Below are 7624 nucleotides of genomic sequence, written 5' to 3'. Positions count from 1 at the left end.
TCATCTCAAATAGACTGCATTAAACATGATTTAGAGCTTGTTTATGGAAAAAACGTTTTTTCTGTATTTCGACGTTGCAACTTGCTGAAAACTGTCCAAAGTGTTCATTTCATCTCAAATAGACAGCACAGCAAAAATTGGACATCCAGAGTGCATCAAACATGATTTAGAGCTTGTTTATGGAAAAAACGTTTTTTCTGTATTTCGACGTTGCAACTTGCTGAAAACTGTCAAAGTGTTCATTTCATCTCAAATAGACAGCACAGCAAAAATTGGACATCCAGAGTGCATTAAACATGATTTAGAGCTTGTTTATGGAAAAAAACGTTTTTTCTGTATTTCGACGTTGCAACTTGCTGAAAACTGTCCAAAGTGTTCATTTCATCTCAAATAGACAGCACAGCAAAAATTGGACATCCAGAGTGCATCAAACATGATTTAGAGCTTGTTTATGGAAAAAACGTTTTTTCTGTATTTCATTTCATCTCAAATAGACAGCACAGCAAAAATTGGACATCCAGAGTGCATCAAACATGATTTAGAGCTTGTTTATGGAAAAAAACGTTTTTTCTGTATTTCAATTGCAACTGCCGGAAAACTGTCCACAATGTTCATTTCATCTCAAATAGAAAACTGTCCAAATGTTCATTTCATCTCAAATAGACAGCACAGCAAAAATTGGACATCCAGAGTGCATCAAACATGATTTAGAGCTTGTTTATGGAAAAAAAAAAATTTTTTCTGTATTTCGACGTTGCAACTTGCTGAAAACTGTCCAAAGTGTTCATTTCATCTCAAATAGACAGCACAGCAAAAATTGGACATCCAGAGTGCATCAAACATGATTTAGAGCTTGTTTATGGAAAAAATTTCATCTCAAATAGACGTTTTTTTTCTGTATTTCGACGTTGCAACTTGCTGAAAACTGTCCAAAGTGTTCATTTCATCTCAAATAGACAGCACAGCAAAAATTGGACATCCAGAGTGCATCAAACATGATTTAGAGCTTGTTTATGGAAAAAACATTTTTTCTGTATTTCGACTTTGCAACTTGCTGAAAACTGTCCAAAGTGTTCATTTCAATCTCAAATAGACAGCACAGCAAAAATTGGACATCCAGAGTGCATCAAACATGATTTAGAGCTTGTTAATGGAAAAAAACGTTTTTTCTGTATTTCGACGTTGCAACTTACTGAAAACTGTCCAAAGTGTTCATTTCATCTCAAATAGACAGCACAGCAAAAATTGGACATCCAGAGTGCATCAAACATGATTTAGAGCTTGTTTATGGAAAAAAAAAAGTTTTTTCTGTATTTCGACGTTGCAACTTAATGAAAACTGTCCAAAGGGTTCATTTCATCTCAAATAGACAGCACAGCAAAAATTGGACATCCAGAGTGCATTAAACATGATTTAGAGCTTGTTTATGGAAAAAAAAAGGTTTTTTCTGTATTTCGACGTTGCAACTTGCTGAAAACTGTCCAAAGTGTTCATTTCATCTCAAATAGACAGCACAGCAAAAATTGGACATCCAGAGTGCATCAAACATGATTTAGAGCTTGTTTATGGAAAAAACGTTTTTTTTTCTGTATTTCGACGTTGCAACTTGCTGAAAACTGTCCAAAGTGTTCATTTCATCTCAAATAGACAGCACAGCAAAAAAAATTGACATCCAGAGTGCATTAAACATGATTTAGAGCTTGTTTATGGAAAAAAAAAACGTTTTTTGTATTTTCGACGTTGCAACTTGCTGAAAACTGTCCAAAGTGTTCATTTCATCTCAAATAGACAGCACAGCAAAAATTGGACATCCAGAGTGCATCAAACATGATTTAGAGCTTGTTTATGGAAAAAACGTTTTCTGTATTTCAATGGAGCAACTTGCTGAAAACTGTCCACAATGTTCATTTCATCTCAAATAGACAGCACAGCAAAAATTGGACATCCAGAGTGCATTAAACATGATTTAGAGCTTGTTTATGGAAAAAAAGTGTTTTCTGTATTCCGACGTTGCAACTTGCTGAAAACTGTCCAAAGTGTTCATTTCATCTCAAATAGACAGCACAGCAAAAATTGGACATCCAGAGTGCATCAAACATGATTTAGAGCTTGTTTATGGAAAAAATGATTTAGAGCTTGTTTATGGAAAACGTTTTTCTGTATTTCAATGTTGCAACTTGCTGAAAACTGTCCACAATGTTCATTTCATCTCAAATAGACAGCACAGCAAAAATTGGACATCCAGAGTGCATCAAACATGATTTAGAGCTTGTTTATGGAAAAAAACGTTTTTTCTGTATTTCGACGTTGCAACTTGCTGAAAACTGTCCAAAGTGTTCATTTCATCTCAAATAGACAGCACAGCAAAAATTGGACATCCAGAGTGCATCAAACATGATTTAGAGCTTGTTTATGGAAAAAACGTTTTTTCTGTATTTCGACGTTGCAACTTGCTGAAAACTGTCCAAAGTGTTCATTTCATCTCAAATAGACAGCACAGCAAAAATTGGACATCCAGAGTGCATCAAACATGATTTAGAGCTTGTTTATGGAAAAAAACGTTTTTTCTGTATTTCGACGTTGCAACTTGCTGAAAACTGTGAAAACTGTCCAAAGTGTTCATTTCATCTCAAATAGACAGCACAGCAAAAATTGGACATCCAGAGTGCATCAAACATGATTTAGAGCTTGTTTATGGAAAAAAGCGTTTCTGTATTTCGACGTTGCAACTTGCTGAAAACTGTCCAAAGTGTTCATTTCATCTCAAATAGACAGCACAGCAAAAATTGGACATCCAGAGTGCATCAAACATGATTTAGAGCTTGTTTATGGAAAAAAACGTTTTTTCTGTATTTCGACGTTGCAACTTGCTGAAAACTGTCCAAAGTGTTCATTTCATCTCAAATAGACAGCACAGCAAAAATTGGACATCCAGAGTGCATCAAACATGATTTAGAGCTTGTTTATGGAAAAAAAAACGTTTTTCTGTATTTCGACGTTGCAACTTGCTGAAACCTGTCCAAAGTGTTAATTTCATCTCAAATAGACAGCACAGCAAAAATTGGACATCCAGAGTGCATCAAACATGATTTAGAGCTTGTTTATGGAAAAAAAAAACGTTTTCTGTATTTCGACGTTGCAACTTGCTGAAAACTGTCCAAAGTGTTCATTTCATCTCAAATAGACAGCACAGCAAAAATTGGACATCCAGAGTGCATCAAACATGATTTAGAGCTTGTTTATGGAAAAAAACGTTTTTTCTGTATTTCAATGTTGCAACTTGCTGAAAACTGTCCAAAATGTTCATTTCATCTCAAATAGACAGCACAGCAAAAATTGGACATCCAGAGTGCATCAAACATGATTTAGAGCTTGTTTATGGAAAAAAAAAAATGTTTTTTCTGTTTTCTGTATTTCATTTCATCGTTGCAACTTGCTGAAAACTGTCCAAACTTGCTGTCCAAAGTGTTCATTTCATCTCAAATAGACAGCACAGCAAAAATTGGACATCCAGAGTGCATCAAACATGATTTAGAGCTTGTTTATGGAAAAAAACGTTTTTTCTGTATTTCAACGTTGCAACTTGCTGAAAACTGTCCAAATGTTCATTTCATCTCAAATAGACAGCACAGCAAAAATTGGACATCCAGAGTGCATCAAACATGATTTAGAGCTTGTTTATGGAAAAAAAAACGTTTTTTCTGTATTTCGACGTTGCAACTTGCTGAAAACTGTCCAAAGTGTTCATTTCATCTCAAAAATAGACAGCACAGCAAAAATTGGACATCCAGAGTGCATCAAACATGATTTAGAGCTTGTTTATGATTTAAAAAAAAACGTTTTTTCTGTATTTCGACGTTGCAACTTGCTGAAAACTGTCCAAAGTGTTCATTTCATCTCAAATAGACAGCACAGCAAAAATTGGACATCCAGAGTGCATCAAACATGATTTAGAGCTTGTTTATGGAAAAAAACGTTTTTTTTCTGTATTTCGACGTTGCAACTTGCTGAAAACTGTCCAAAGTGTTCATTTCATCTCAAATAGACAGCACAGCAAAAATTGGACATCCAGAGTGCATCAAACATGATTTAGAGCTTGTTTATGGAAAAAAAAATTTTTTTCTGTATTTCGACGTTGCAACTTGCTGAAAACTGTCCAAAGTGTTCATTTCATCTCAAATAGACAGCACAGCAAAAATTGGACATCCAGAGTGCATCAAACATGATTTAGAGCTTGTTTATGGAAAAAAACGTTTTTTCTGTATTTCAATGTTGCAACTTGCTGAAAACTGTCCACAATGTTCATTTCATCTCAAATAGACAGCACAGCAAAAATTGGACATCCAGAGTGCAACTTGCTGAAAACTGTCCAAATGTTCATTTCATCTCAAATAGACAGCACAGCAAAAATTGGACATCCAGAGTGCATCAAACATGATTTAGAGCTTGTTTATGGAAAAAAACGTTTTTTCTGTATTTCGACGTTGCAACTTGCTGAAAACTGTCCAAAGTGTTCATTTCATCTCAAATAGACAGCAAAAAAATTGGACATCCAGAGTGCATCAAACATGATTTAGAGCTTGTTTATGGAAAAAACGTTTTTTCTGTATTTCGACGTTGCAACTTGCTGAAAACTGTCCAAAGTGTTCATTTCATCTCAAATAGACAGCACAGCAAAAATTGGACATCCAGAGTGCATCAAACATGATTTAGAGCTTGTTTATGGAAAAAACGTTTTTTCTGTATTTCGACGTTGCAACTTGCTGAAAACTGTCCAAAGTGTTCATTTCATCTCAAATAGACAGCACAGCAAAAATTGGACATCCAGAGTGCATCAAACATGATTTAGAGCTTGTTTATGGAAAAAACGTTTTTTCTGTATTTCGACGTTGCAACTTGCTGAAAACTGTCCAAAGTGTTCATTTCATCTCAAATAGACAGCACAGCAAAAATTGGACATCCAGAGTGCATCAAACATGATTTAGAGCTTGTTTATGGAAAAAACGTTTTTCTGTATTTCGACGTTGCAACTTGCTGAAAACTGTCCAAAGTGTTCATTTCATCTCAAATAGACAGCACAGCAAAAATTGGACATCCAGAGTGCATCAAACATGATTTAGAGCTTGTTTATGGAAAAAAACGTTTTTTCTGTATTTCGACGTTGCAACTTGCTGAAAACTGTCCAAAGTGTTCATTTCATCTCAAATAGACAGCACAGCAAAAATTGGACATCCAGAGTGCATCAAACATGATTTAGGACATCCAGAGTGCATCAAACATGATTTAGAGCTTGTTTATGGAAAAAACGTTTTTTCTGTATTTCGACGTTGCAACTTGCTGAAAACTGTCCAAAGTGTTCATTTCATCTCAAATAGACAGCACAGCAAAAATTGGACATCCAGAGTGCATCAAACATGATTTAGAGCTTGTTTATGGAAAAAAAGTGTTTTCTGTATTCCGACGTTGCAACTTGCTGAAAACTGTCCAAAGTGTTCATTTCATCTCAAATAGACAGCACAGCAAAAATTGGACATCCAGAGTGCATCAAACATGATTTAGAGCTTGTTTATGGAAAAAAAAAAACGTTTTTTCTGTATTTCGACGTTGCAACTTAATGAAAACTGTCCAAAGTGTTCATTTCATCTCAAATAGACAGCACAGCAAAAATTGGACGTCCAGAGTGCATCAAACATGATTCAGAGCTTGTTTATGGAAAAAACGTTTTTTCTGTATTTCAATGGAGCAACTTGCTGAAAACTGTCGACAATGTTCATTTCATCTCAAATAGACAGCACAGCAAAAATTGGACATCCAGAGTGCATCAAACATGATTTAGAGCTTGTTTATGGAAAAAAACGTTTTTTCTGTATTCCGACGTTGCAACTTGCTGAAAACTGTCCAAAGTGTTCATTTCATCTCAAATAGACAGCACAGCAAAAATTGGACATCCAGAGTGCATCAAACATGATTTAGAGCTTGTTTATGGAAAAAAACGTTTTTTTTCATCTGTATTTCCAGACGTTGCAACTTGCTGAAAACTGTCCAAATGTTCATTTCATTTCATCTCAAATAGACAGCACAGCAAAAATTGGACATCCAGAGTGCATCAAACATGATTTAGAGCTTGTTTATGGAAAAAAACGTTTTTTCTGTATTTCGACGTTGCAACTTGCTGAAAACTGTCCAAAGTGTTCATTTCATCTCAAATAGACAGCACAGCAAAAATTGGACATCCAGAGTGCATCAAACATGATTTAGAGCTTGTTTATGGAAAAAAAAAATTTTTTCTGTATTTCAACGTTGCAACTTGCTGAAAACTGTCCAAATGTTCATTTCATCTCAAATAGACAGCACAGCAAAAATTGGACATCCAGAGTGCATCAAACATGATTTAGAGCTTGTTTATGCAAAAATTGGACATCCAGAGTGCATTAAACATGATTTAGAGCTTGTTTATGAAAAAACGTTTTTTCTGTATTTCGACGTTGCAACTTGCTGAAAACTGTCCAAATGTTCATTTCATCTCAAATAGACAGCACAGCAAAAATTGGACATCCAGAGTGCATCAAACATGATTTAGAGCTTGTTTATGGAAAAAACGTTTTTTCTGTATTTCAATGATTTAGAGCTTGACGTTGCAACTTGCTGAAAACTGTCCTCGATGTTCATTTCATCTCAAATAGACAGCACAGCAAAAATTGGACATCCAGAGTGCATCAAACATGACTTAGAGCTTGTTTATGGAAAACACGTTTTTTCTGTATTTCGACGTTGCAACTTGCTGAAAACTGTCCAAAGTGTTCATTTCATCTCAAATAGACAGCACAGCAAAAATTGGACATCCAGAGTGCATCAAACATGATTTAAAGCTTGTTTGTGGAAAAAAAAACATTGTGTATATCGACGTTGCAACTTGCTGAAACCTGTCCAAAGTGTTAATTTCATCTCAAATAGACAGCACAGCAAAAATTGGACATCCAGAGTGCATCAAACATGATTTAGAGCTTGTTTATGGAAAAAAACGTTTTTTCTGTATTTCGACGTTGCAACTTGCTGAAAACTGTCCAAAGTGTTCATTTCATCTCAAATAGACAGCACAGCAAAAATTGGACATCCAGAGTGCATCAAACATGATTTAGAGCTTGTTTATGGAATTTTTTTTCTGTATTTCAATGTTGCAACTTGCTGAAAACTGTCCACAATGTTCATTTCATCTCAAATAGACAGCACAGCAAAAATTGGACATCCAGAGTGCATCAAACATGATTTAGAGCTTGTTTATGGAAAAAAACGTTTTTTCTGTATTTCGACGTTGCAACTTGCTGAAAACTGTCCAAAGTGTTCATTTCATCTCAAATAGACAGCACAGCAAAAATTGGACATCCAGAGTGCATCAAACATGATTTAGAGCTTGTTTATGGAAAAAAACAGCGTTTTTCTGTATTTCAAACGTTGCAACTTGCTGAAAACTGTCCAAAGTGTTCATTTCATCTCAAATAGACAGCACAGCAAAAATTGGACATCCAGAGTGCATCAAACATGATTTAGAGCTTGTTTATGGAAAAAAACGTTTTTTCTGTATTTCGACGTTGCAACTTGCTGAAAACTGTCCAAATGTTCATTT

At 35.1% G+C, this 7624-nt stretch overlaps 1 long non-coding RNA gene across 2 annotated transcripts; it reads right to left on the bottom strand.

The window, feature by feature from the left end:
* Positions 1 to 1995: 1995 nt before the first annotated feature.
* Positions 1996 to 7420, bottom strand: LOC127923134 (uncharacterized). 2 transcript variants are annotated; one of them, XR_008113475.1, is made up of 2 exons: positions 6924 to 7420; positions 1996 to 2027 (listed from the first exon to the last, which is right to left on the bottom strand). It is a non-coding gene; the product is annotated as an uncharacterized LOC127923134 (long non-coding RNA). The 2 variants fall into 2 exon arrangements; XR_008113476.1 differs by lacking the exon at positions 6924 to 7420 and adding an exon at positions 3016 to 3380.
* Between the last annotated feature and the right edge of the window lie 204 nt (positions 7421 to 7624).

This window comes from Oncorhynchus keta, unplaced genomic scaffold (genome assembly GCF_023373465.1).
Source record: "Oncorhynchus keta strain PuntledgeMale-10-30-2019 unplaced genomic scaffold, Oket_V2 Un_contig_28503_pilon_pilon, whole genome shotgun sequence".
Classification (NCBI taxonomy): domain Eukaryota; kingdom Metazoa; phylum Chordata; class Actinopteri; order Salmoniformes; family Salmonidae; genus Oncorhynchus; species Oncorhynchus keta.
Note: the sequence above shows the minus strand (reverse complement) of the source record. Positions and strands in the feature narration are given on the sequence as shown.